This window comes from Zalophus californianus, unplaced genomic scaffold (assembly GCF_009762305.2).
Source record: "Zalophus californianus isolate mZalCal1 unplaced genomic scaffold, mZalCal1.pri.v2 scaffold_23_ctg1_1, whole genome shotgun sequence".
Taxonomy (NCBI): Eukaryota; Metazoa; Chordata; class Mammalia; order Carnivora; family Otariidae; genus Zalophus; species Zalophus californianus.
In genome coordinates, this window is record NW_023365531.1 from 6,174 (window position 1) to 18,491 (window position 12,318).

At 36.1% G+C, this 12,318-nt stretch overlaps 1 long non-coding RNA gene across 1 annotated transcript; it reads left to right on the forward strand.

The window, feature by feature from the left end:
- Window positions 1-325: 325 nt before the first annotated feature.
- On the forward strand, window positions 326-5,294 carry LOC118356672. The gene is made up of 3 exons (XR_004819879.1): window positions 326-382; window positions 3,661-3,800; window positions 4,769-5,294. It is a non-coding gene; the product is annotated as an uncharacterized LOC118356672 (long non-coding RNA).
- The last annotated feature ends 7,024 nt before the right edge of the window (window positions 5,295-12,318 follow it).

Below are 12,318 nucleotides of genomic sequence, written 5' to 3' on the forward strand. Positions count from 1 at the left end.
TAATTAACGCAATATCTTTCGTTAGTATCCATCAGATGGATATAATAAAAAAAACCAAAAAAAAAATTTTTTTTTCTTATTTGTTATCACCTTTGTTTTTGTTTTCACCTTTGACTTTTCCCTCAACTATTTGTTTAGGTATCTGTTTACAAAAGTACGAGTCTAATACTTTCCTCTTTCTTTTTCTTTTTCTTTTTTTTTTTTAAAGATTTTATGTATTTGACAGAGAGAGACACAGCGAGAGAGGGAACACAAGCAGGGGGAGTGGGAGAGGGAGAAGCAGGCTCTCTGCAGAGCAAGGAGCCCGATGCAGGGCTCGATCCCAGGACGCTGGGATCATGACCTGAGCCGAAGGCAGACGCTTAACGACTGAGCCACCCAGGTACCCCTTTCCTCTTTATTTTTCATAGAAATGATTGGATAATAAATAACTTTTACCACACACCTTGAGTTTCACACTCTAATTGCAAGTAACATGAAATAATACGGCGTATATTTAACCGTTTGAATTAAAAATGACACCAGGTGTTTCTACTGTCATTGTATAAGAAATTCACTAATGTACTTAGCATTCTCAATGTAATAAAATTCTATAAAGAAAACTGTGCTTGTCCAAAGAGATGTTATAAGTGAAAAGCACATCTTACATATCTTTCCTGCCAATATCACAATTACACCGTTTCTATCTCAAAGAACCAAGTATTATCTGTATTAAATCTAGATGTACCATTTTTTACAGATCCTTGCATCTTTAAAGGTAGCTGCCAAAAATAGTCTCAGTGGGTAATCTTTAACTCATTCTAGAAAGCCTGTTCAATTCTTTTCAGATGAAATTGCAATCTAGTTAAAACTAAGTGTCCCTTTAGAAACAGAATAGAAGAGTGAAGAAGATTAAAAAAGAAAACGGTCCCAAAATGTGACTCATTCCTCTGGTTTGAGGTTTTAAAGAGACATGCAAGGGAGAGCAGAATATAGATTTTCATTTCGTGGTGAGTAAAAAATTACCTTAGTGGTAAAGTGGATACCGTTTTGCATGAAATACTGCAATTTCTTGAAAGAGTAATCTAAAAACTTATTTGGATTGTTGTTAGCAAAGTTCACACCAAGTTTCTTCAAAACATAGCTCCTAATCTTTTCCCAGACTTTTTGCAGTACTATAATGGTAGAATGAAGAAAATATTTTGATACTAGAAAAGATTTCCTCTGCATTGTAATGGAACCCCCAATTATCACAGTCCATTATTCTAGCAAGGTTTGTATTGTGAACTCTTAGTCCTTTTTTCTTTCATATACCATGTTCCAAAATTAATTGCAATACTCTGAAATGTTAATTGTGGTTAATGAGCATTTGGAGTTGATTTGTTTCTTATAAAACATTTTAAAAGTTAGAAGTATCCTTAAATGGTTGGGCCAGTTTTTCATTCACCTAACTTTTAGAAGAAATTGAACTACTTTGTTTCACCACCTCTTACAACTTTTCTGTGACACAGATTTTTTTTTGTAAAGTAGAAATAGTTTATTGCTGGGCACCTGGGTGGCTCAGTCGTTAAGCGTTTGCCTTCGGCTCAGGTCATGATCCCAGAGTCCTGGGATTGAGCCCCACATCGGGCTCCCTGCTCGGCGGGAGGCCTGCTTCTCCCTCTCCCACTCCCCCTGCTTGTGTTCCCTCTCTCGCTGTGTCTCTCTCTGTCAAATAAATAAAATCTTTTAAAAAAAATAGTTTATTGCTACCGTAATCAAAAGTGATACGATGGATATTTGAAAAATAGGATTCTTATAAATTCTTAACTAAAATGATTTAGTGAAAACTTTTGTTTATGGTTCTGTTATTTTCATATCAGGAAATTTCCAGATTAGAAAATTCATATGTAGAATTGGTAATTATATATTTATTTGAATACGTAATAGCACTTGATTATAGTGTTAACTGTCACCAATATAGTCTGGTGCCATAGAGGTTAATATCAAATATTTAAGAATCTAATTTTTTTGTAAGATTTTATTTATTATTTATTTATTTTGTAAGACAGAGACACAGTGAAAGAGGGAACACAAGCAGGGGGAGTGGGAGATGGAGAAGCAGGCTTCCCACGGAGCAGGGAGCCCGATGTGGGGCTCGATCCCAGGACCCTGGGATCATGACCTGAGCTGAAGGCAGACGCTTAACAACTGAGTCACCCAGGTGCCCCTAAGAATCTAATTGTTAACAAGTAATGATGTGACAGCTTGTGTTTATAGCACTTACTGTACTCATCTAAGCAACAAAATAACAAAAGCAGTTTCTTCTAGGGTGCAATATTTACTTTTCTATAAAAGTAAATACTGCATAAGAAGAGTCATTTGGAAAAGGCTTTTATGAACAAAACATGCCATGTTTCAGCTTTCTAATTTATAATAACATCTGCATTTTCAGACGTATAATTGTCAGTCATGAAAAAGCACCATATCTTTTTAAAATTTTTTATTAACATATAATGTGTTATTTGTTTCAGGGGTACAGGTCTGCGATTCATCAGTCTTACACAAATCACAGCGCTCACCATAGCACATACCCTCCCCAGTGTCCATCACCCAGCCACCCCGTCCCTCCCACCCCGCTCCACTCCAGCAACCCTCAGTTTGTTTCCTGAGATTAAGAGTCTCTTATGGTTTGTCTCCCTTCTAGTTTCGTCTTGTTTCGTTTTTTCCCTCCCTTCCCCTATGATCCTCTGTTTTGTTTCTCAAATTCCTCTATCAGTGAGATCATATGATACTTGTCTTTCTCTGATTGACTTATTTCGCTTAGCATAATACCCTCTAGTTCCATCCACATCATTGCAAATGGCAAGATTTCATTTTTTTGATGGCTGAGTAGTATTCCATTGTATATATATACCACATCTTCTTTATCCATTCATCTGTCGATGGACAGCTAGACTCTTTCCATAGTTTGGCTATTGTGGACATTGCTGCTATAAACATTGGGGTGCATGTGCCCCTTCGGATCCCTACATTTGTATCTTTGTGGTAAATACCCAGTAGAAAAAGCACTGTATTTTAATATGGGAAAAAGGTCATCGCTGCTGTCACAACAATCCGTCAATTAGGTTAGTGTGGGTCATGTGCTTGGGTTTGGAAATCAGACAGACCTGGGCTTCTTCCTTGGTTTCTCCTTCTTGCAGTGTGGAACAGGCAAGTGCCTCAGTGTCTCTCAGGTTTGTCACTTCTAAAGTGGCAATGTTAGCATCTATCTCCAAAGGTTGCTGGGAGGTTTAAATAAACCCTTGTCGAACATATTGCCTGGTACAGGGTAAGCACTTAATACCTATCACTATTATTATTACAAGTGTAGTACTTTATACTTTACACTTTACAAAGTACTTTCACATACAGTCTCTCATTTGAGATAATTAGTTCCTGGATGACGGTACAAATTTTATCACAGAAAGAACTACGTGCAAATATTTAATAAGCATGATTGCTATTGGATTTGTTCAGATGGAAAAGCAGCAGATTACATTCCCTTTGCTTTGATGTAAGATCACAATATGTTAAAGGTACTTTTTTTTTTTTTACTTAAATTGCACCTGACTTCAAATCGTTTAAAGACACAATTTCATTCATTCACCCTTGCCAGCCTTTATCCCACATAGCTATCTTTTATCCCCACTTTATATTTAGGGAAGAGAAATGTGAAAAAACTTCCTGAGGCCAGAGGGCAGTCAGCTGTATAACCAGCCGTCACCAGATGATGGAATACTCAGAATACACTATCTTCTGCTCTGGCGCTGGACGAATCCTGAAATTTTCAAATCTTGCTGGTAAGCATTTGAATGCACAGAAATGAAAAGCAAGACACCAAAACAGTGGTGGTGTGAATGAAGGCTGATATCCAGTCTTGTCCATTTATGCCTTTCATCTTCTCAGTGATCAGCAAGTGTTAAACCCATGTTAAAAAGTACCCTGTAACCTCCGACCTTAAGAAGATGAACAATGGTGTGGGGAGCAGTTAAAGGCCCCGTTATACAGGAGTAATTTTTTTTTTTTTACGAGATTTCCAGAAAGTACTCACATTTCACCCACAGGTTGAGAATTTTGTTCTCTCTTGGTCTGTATGGAGTTAGGTTCTTGCCAGAAGGAAGCAGGGAAGTATTAGTAATAGTCTCAGAATAACCTGTGAGGACACTGTGCTGTAGGGGTATTTCTAGAGGCAGAGGACAATGGCTGCCATTCTCTCACCCCGAAACGTGCTGGGGATAGGAGTGGCCAGTTTGCATACTCAGCAAAGGTTACAGTTGAGCTTGTTGACAAATTTCAGTTTGTTCCTGGGGAAAAACTGTTCTAAGAGCCTTGTGGGAAAACAGGACATATGTGGAGCCACTGTTATTCCATTCCGATTTCAGCACATTGCTATTTATGAATGGCTTCCTTTTAATTAGGTGTTTAATTTAAAACAGAACTAGTGACTATAACAACCCCCAGAGCACAAACTTGGAACATTAACCATTTGATGGTGGGGGCAGGGGTTCAAAAAGTCTTTCAATCATAAGGTTATAATTGATTGTGCAGCACATGAAAGAATTCTGTATTATTTTACAGGATAATTAAGAGAACATGGAAAACAGCTTCCCCTGCTAAATAAACCGAATTTGTTTCTCAGAATTACATTTTTTTTTTGGTAAAAATTTGTACCTCAATGAGCATTTATTTTTAATTTTTGAGTGGGGGTAAATTAGAAGGGATCTTTAATTTGGGTATAAGTATTTTTAAATTTCTTGTTCCTTTGCAGGTAGTTTCTAAATCTAAAGCCATGAGGAAGGACAAAAGCAAATGGAAAGGGACATTACATTACTAATGGTCACAGGAACAAAAGTGCACTAAACTGAGTCATCAGTAAATTACTATAACCCCAGGACTCTAACACCCTTAAGGAAAAACATGGCATGCATGGCAAATAATGCTTTAAGGATTTATTTAACAATTTTCTCCCCAGATGAAAATTAAAAGTGTTTCATGGAGTCATTTTGAGATAATCTCAGAAGTATTAGCAAAAAGGAACTGGTCTTTTTTATACTTAATGGGGGAAAATGTTCGTATTTTAGAATAGCATTCTGTGATTATTTTTAATGGGAAAATAAAATATAGGTGACTTCTCCAGGAATCAATATCCTCTTTTCTCCATCCGTGGTGTTTTGCAGGCTGATTAATTTGCAGAGGTTGGGTTTGATTGCTGCTGAAGTAGAAAGTGTTATAGATTCTCTGTTACTCTTCACTCCACTTGGCTGAGGTCTGTGGTTCTATCTCTATGTATTTATCTACCTTTCCACATGGTGCTTAGCACTGTAGCTCTGGGCCTCTCCTAAATATATTGTGAAAATCTATTGTACTGAACTCTCAAGTCTCTTGCTGTGAATAGGTAACTACTCTGCGTGCTGCCACCCCCCCCACCCCCCAGAAGAGCTGTTCTGTTAGGTAAAGGTAAATGAGCCAGACAGAAACAGGCATTTAGAAAACAGCTTTGTGTGTATACGAAGGATGTATCCAGTTAAGTTTTGAAAGCGAAAAGGGGAGGCACTGAAGGTCATACAATTTATATAATTCCTATAGCAATTAAATGATGACAGAGGCAACTTGCTCAACATTGAACGTGTGGTATTCATAAATGGTTGAAAGAGGAGCTCGGTATCTCCAGTCTCTGACACTCTGGCACACTTTCCCAGTTACGGTTATCCCAGATACAGATTTTTTTCTGTTTCTGGTGAATGGCTAATTCCATGAACTATATCATCAATATTCTCTACATCACCTCTTTTCAAAAGTTTGAGAGAAATAAAGCATAAAAAAAGGGTTGGTGTTTTTTTGTCTAGCCTAGCCAGAAATGTTTCTGACAGATCACTTCTTTAATCAAGTATTTCTCTATATTTGAAATATTTCAACTTTAACTAGCTGAATTATTGAAAGTCCTCTCACTTTTAAGTGTAGGTATCTTGAAGTTGTGTGAATGTGTGTGTTGAAAAAAAACTGGGTAACGTTTGTATAGCTTCAAAGGGTAAGTTGATGTAAATACAGACTGAATCAAGTATAATATAAAAGCCTTTCAGTATACTTGATCCATTTTTTATGTACTTATTGTACAGCTTATTAGAGTGACCATCAGAACTGCATTAAAAATGCAAACTGTTTAAAGTCATGCCATTTAGAAGGATAACTTGATGATAAGCTAAATATATCTCTTAGTCAGGAAGAGACTGATGCCTTAGTAATTATGGTGATCTATAAATAATGAAAAATTTAAAAATTCCTCAATTGGGGTTGTTGAAAATAATAATTTATAATATTTAATTCATTGCATTTTCTGAAAAATATAGCATTAAGTATTTTGATATAAAGTCTACATATAAAATACTCTGAATTCTTTCCCAGAAGCAAATCCAGAATCATATTGGTGAATAAACACCATTATTGCTTCAGTAAACAGCTACTTAAGAAATCTGCTCCCAATTAACCTTATAGACAAATGAAAAGCCATCTTCTAAAAATGGACACATTTATTTCTGTAAATATGTGAATTCCTTAGCATTTCTACAATGTTGAAATAAACTGTTTTCCATCTGTATGTGTAGATCAGAGTTGGGAGCAATCTCTCTGTCCCTTACAAACAGCCTTGACTGCCTACTCTGAGTTCAAAACTGCCTTAAAATGTGTCATTTTTTGGTATACAAAAGGCATTCTAAAATTGTATTATGCAGTTATTGTGCTGAAAGAATGACCCTTGCCATGCTTTGTTTACTGAATGTCAAATTTTCATTTGTATTACAGCTGTGCACCATAGCAGTTTCGGTTTTGTATGAAGGGCAACTAATGCACAAAACAGTCAAACCACAGAGCAGTAATTAGTCTGGAAAAGATCAAAGTGTGCTCTTCTAAATCCAGCCAATTTGCTCTGGGTGTGCAAAACCAATAGTCTTTCTTTTGCTAAGGTCTCTTATTAATTTTTGCTTTCGTTTGTTGCAGAGCAGCTGCTTTACTGTCAATCCAACATCCTGCTTTAAAAAAAATCCATTTTGATGCCACAAATGCAATTTCAGTGGGTTTAGGAATAATAACCAGGTTTTTTTTCACGCCACTTCTAGGAGATAGAAACTTGAAATGAAAGTTTTTAGCATCTGTAAAGTGAAAGAAAGCAACATAAGGCAGAGCCCTGTTTAGATTCGTTGCTCTAGAAAGAGCTGAAGCAGTGTGATCTGTAAGTACTTCTGCTTTTAGTGCTTTTAACCAGCTCTACCCTTATCACTATATGTTTATTGCTCTCTTCTCCTCTTAATATGAGTTGTTTTTTTTTTAATACCAGCAGAAAAAAACAATCCTTAAATGAATAGTTCACACATCTCAGGATAAAAACACAAAAATAAGTACTATTGCTTGCTATTTTCTTGATGTAATTATTATTATTTTTGAATGAGTATGGAAGTGGTAGTTGAAGATGTTGAATAAATTTCATCATAGGAGGTAAGTGAATATAACTTGTGAAGGGAAAGAGTACAATATCATCACTTACAAAATGAAATATGATCTTGGAGAACATATTTTAAGTGTAGTGTATACATTTCTCCCCTTCTACATTTTTGTCATTTCTCCTCTCAATATTCTCTCTGGCAAAGGGAGGGAGATAAACAAACTGGTTAGTTTATTGATTCCTATTAATATGGCAGCTTTTCTGTAATTGTTACCTTGAACTCTGCTCTCAAATATTTTATATTTGAATGTATATTTAAATTTCTTGAATGTTAACATGTATTAGCTGAATGAATATATTTTTATGTGTCTGGTGTTGCAGCAGTTTTCCTGGCTTCACAACAAACCATTTAAATTTGATTCTGGGTTACAGTCTACTCCAAACATGTGCCAAATATTTTGTTTAGTGTGAATGTCACTAGCTAACTAGACACTAAAATACAGCCAAGTAGGATGCCTGAGTGGCTCAGTCGTTAAGTGTCTGTCTTCGGCTCAGGTCATGATCCCAGGGTCCTGGGATCGAGCCCCGCATCGGGCTCCCTGCTCAGCGGGGAGCCTCCTTCTCCCTCTCCCACTCCGCCTGCTTGTGTTCCCTCTCTCACTGTCTCTCTCTGTCAAATAAATAAAACCTTTAAAAAAAATAAATAACATAAAATACGGCCAAGTAAAACAAAAAATGTAATGATAGAATTAGCATAATGAAAAGAAGCATATATAGCAATTTTACAGTAATTGATTCATAAACAAATACAGAAAAGACAACTAACAGACTCTTAAAACTAATAAAAAGAGTTCAGTGAGGTTGCTGTATAGAAGACCAACAGTAACAACAACAAAAATATCAACAGAGTTCTTCTATACTTGCACTAACTAAAAATAAAATGGGAAATATGATGCCTTGCATTATAGCAACAAAACTTGAAGTATCTATCTAGAAATTGACCTAAGAAAATGTAGAAAATACTTTTGAAAAATATTAAAATTCTTATATTAAAAGATACAGACTTTTGTCTAATATGATCATAGCTTTTAGAGGAGAATTTGGAACAGGGCAGCACTGAAGAAATATTCATTGAATGAATGAATCTGAATAAATGGAGAGATGCCATTCTCATCAATGTTAAGTTGTAGAGCACTCAATTATTTTATTTTTTCAGTGCAGATCGAATATGATGGGGGAAACTAGAAGGAAAAGAAAAGAGTTTGGAAATGTGGTATAAGGAAGAACAACAAAAAAGGTAAAAATAAAATAGTTGGCATGCAGCTTACTGATGATGATAGGGTGCCATAAACCAATCAATTCAGTAATAGGTGCCTGAGAGCCAGGAGGGGCAAAAAGACATGCCATGAAATTTTCAATTAATAGACATTAGCAAGTGATGATAGGAAGCTGGAACCTGTGGTTGGTGTGCTTGATAGTCATCACCATCCAAGGAGAGCTTCATAAACCTTTTGGTGTGTTGACTTGAGCGAGGCAAAATGAGATAAGCACAAGGGGAAAGTCCTGTTCTTAGGGCCATATACTTAATGGCAAATACACAGCATAATGAGAAGTGCCTTAACAATATCACATGTGAAAAAGATTTAAAAGTTAATTTTAAACTCAGTATGAATTAGCAGGATGATATAACTGACTTTTCCTCTCCTCAAAATAAAGAAAAACAATCTATTTTTAAGCTTCATTAATAAAGTAACGAAGTGTAATCATACAAGCTGACAACTTTCAACTCTGTAAGCCCAGCCTTCTGCCATCAGTATTGATCTCCTATAGCATCTTAGATTTAGCAGGTATATTAGGTTTTTCTCCTAACCCTGATGTTCTCTTGGTATTTTTTGTCTGGGAGGGCCTGTCTTGGTGAGAACACTACTACCAATGAAGTCACTTATGCCCCAGACTAGGGAGTCAACTCATCCTTATTTAGCTCTTTCTCTGACCCTCACCTGCAATTGGTCTTCCAAGTTCTAGTCACTTTAGCCACTGTTCATCTCTCTCAGTAGCTACTATTTTAATTTAGGACTAATTATCTCTACTTGATTGTCAGATAGTTTCCTAATTCATTTGTCTCCAAATTTGCAAGGCTATCTACACCATTTCTAGTGTATGCATTCAAAACACAAATGTGATCATGTTATTTCCCAACTCTAAACCACTTCAGTAGACTTTCATCCGGTCTTCCCATTGTCTATGTGCCATATCTATAAGAAATGTTTGGAGGGGCACCTGGGTGCCTCAGTCGGTTGAGTGTCCGACCCTCGATTTCAGCTCAGGTCATGATCTCAAGGTTGTGGTATGGAGCCCTGCATCGCCTCTGTGCTCAGCGTAGAGTCTGCCTGTCCCTCTCCTTCTCTTCCTCCTCTCTCTTGCTTAAGTAAATAAATAAAAAAAAGAATGTTTGGAGGATGTATATTCAACATAAATATGTAAAAATAAGTATACAATGTAAATATTTCACACGTCATAAAACACAAAACGAATTTAAAAAGGATGCGATACAATAGGGATTTAAATCATGCAAAATATCATTTACTAATAGAACAAATAAAAATAACCTATTTTTGCAGTATTCTGAAATGTGTTGCATTATTTTTTTAAATGTGTTTCATTTTTTAAAAACTTGGCTTAACATTTTTTTGATACAGTGACTCAGCTCAGTTTATTTTGAGATTTGCTTTTGATTGCTGCAGTGATTAAACATAGGATACTTCAAAAACAAATAGAAGTGCATCAATGGCTATAACTATAATATAATTTTTATTTTTCAGTCCCATCCATCAGTTCACATCTTTTTTTCTGAAATTTGGGTAATACATTTTTATCTTCCATAATTTCAATCAGTTCTTGTGAGCTAACTAAAGGTGTTATATTTCAGTATTTTTTAACAAAAAAAAGCCCCACTGAAACCTTTTATTTACAAAATTTTAGAACAAGTTAAACAATTTAATTTTCATGCTTTTAAATGTGGAGACATGAGAACGATGCTTTTGCATTGCTTTTGGTAATGAAATCACACAATAATGGAAATATTGCCATTTCGAGTATGCTCTGTCATCCATACATGTTTCTTTTGAAAAACAGTTGCTTTTTCACTAATTGCTAAACTCTCACCTTTATTCTGAAAAGACAGATTGTCTATTTATTAAAGACTTAATTTTTTAGAGCAGTTTTAGGTTTACAGCAAAATTGAGAGGAAGGTACAGAGATTTCCCATATGCCTACCGCTCCCACACATTTCCTCCATTAGCAATATCACTCACCAGAATGATACCAAAATAACAAAATGATATCAAAAATGATATTTATCAAAGATGAATCTGCACTGACATTATAATCACCTCACCCAAAGTCCATAGTTATCTTAAAGCTCACTCTTGATGTTGTATAATCTGTGGGTTTGGACAAATACGTATTAACATACATCCATCATTATACCATCATGCAGCGTCTTTTCACTGCCCTAGAAATCTGTGCTCTGCCTATTCATTTCCCCATCCCCCACCCCTGAGAACAGCTGATCTTTTTACTGTTTCCATAGTTTTTTTGCATTTTCCAGAATGTCATATAGTTGGAGTCATACAGTATGTACCCTTTTCAGATAGGCTTTCAACTTACTCATATGCGTTTAAGTTTCCTCCATGTCTTTTCATGACCTGATAGCTCATTTCTTTTTAGTGCTGAATAATATTTGATGGTCTGGATGTACCACAGTTTATCTGTCCATTCACCTACTGAGGGACCTCTTGGCTGCTTCCAAGTTTTGGCAATTGTGAACAAAGCTGATACAAATGTCCCTGGGAAGATTTTTGTGTGGACATAAGCTTTCAACTCCTTTGGTTTACATACCAAGGAGGGTGATTCCTGGATCATACGGTGAGAGTTCGTTTTGTTTAATTTTGTAAGACACTACCAAACTTTTCCAAAGTGGCTGTATCAGTTTGCATTTCTCACCAGCAATCAACAAGAATCCTTGTTACTCCACATTCTCTCCACATTTGGTGTAGTCAGTGTTCCAGATTTGGGCCATTCAAATCGGGGTATAGTGATATCTCATTGTTCTAATTTATATTACTCTGTTGAAATATGATGGGGAGAATCTCTTCATATGCTTATATTCTGTTTATGGTGAGGGGCGTTTCAGACTTTTGTCCATTTTTCAATTGAGTTATTTGTTTTCTTATTGAGTTTTAAGAGTTCTTTGTATATTTTGAATAACAGTACTTCATCAGATGATGTCTTTTGCAAACATATTGTCCCAGTCTGTGGTTTGTCTTCTAATTCTCTTGATACTGTCTTTTGCGGAACAGAGGTTTTAAATTTTAATAACGTTCAGCTTATCATTTATTTCTTTCATGGGTCGTGTCTTTGGTGTGTTATCTAAAAAGGCATCACCATGGGCTCCTGGGTGGCTCAGTTGGTTAAGCGACTGCCTTCGGCTCAGGTCATGATCCTGGAGTCCCGGGATCGAGTCCCGCATCGGGCTCCCTGCTCAGCAGGGAGTCTGCTTCTCCCTCTGACCCTCTCCCCTCTCCTGCTCCTCTCTCTATCTTCATTCTCACTCTCAAATAAATAAATAAAATCTTTAAAAAAAAATTAAAAAAAATAAATAAATAAAAAGGCATCACCATACCCAAGGTCATCTAGGTTTTCTCTTACGTCATCTTCTAGAGTTTATAGTTTTGCATTTTACATTTAAGTTTATGATCATTTTGAGTTAATTTTTGTGAAAGATGTAAGGTCTGTGTCTAGATGATTTTTTTTTGCATGTAGATGTCTAGTTGTTCCAGCACCATTGCTCCTTTCAAAGTCAAAGAGCAGTGACTGTATTT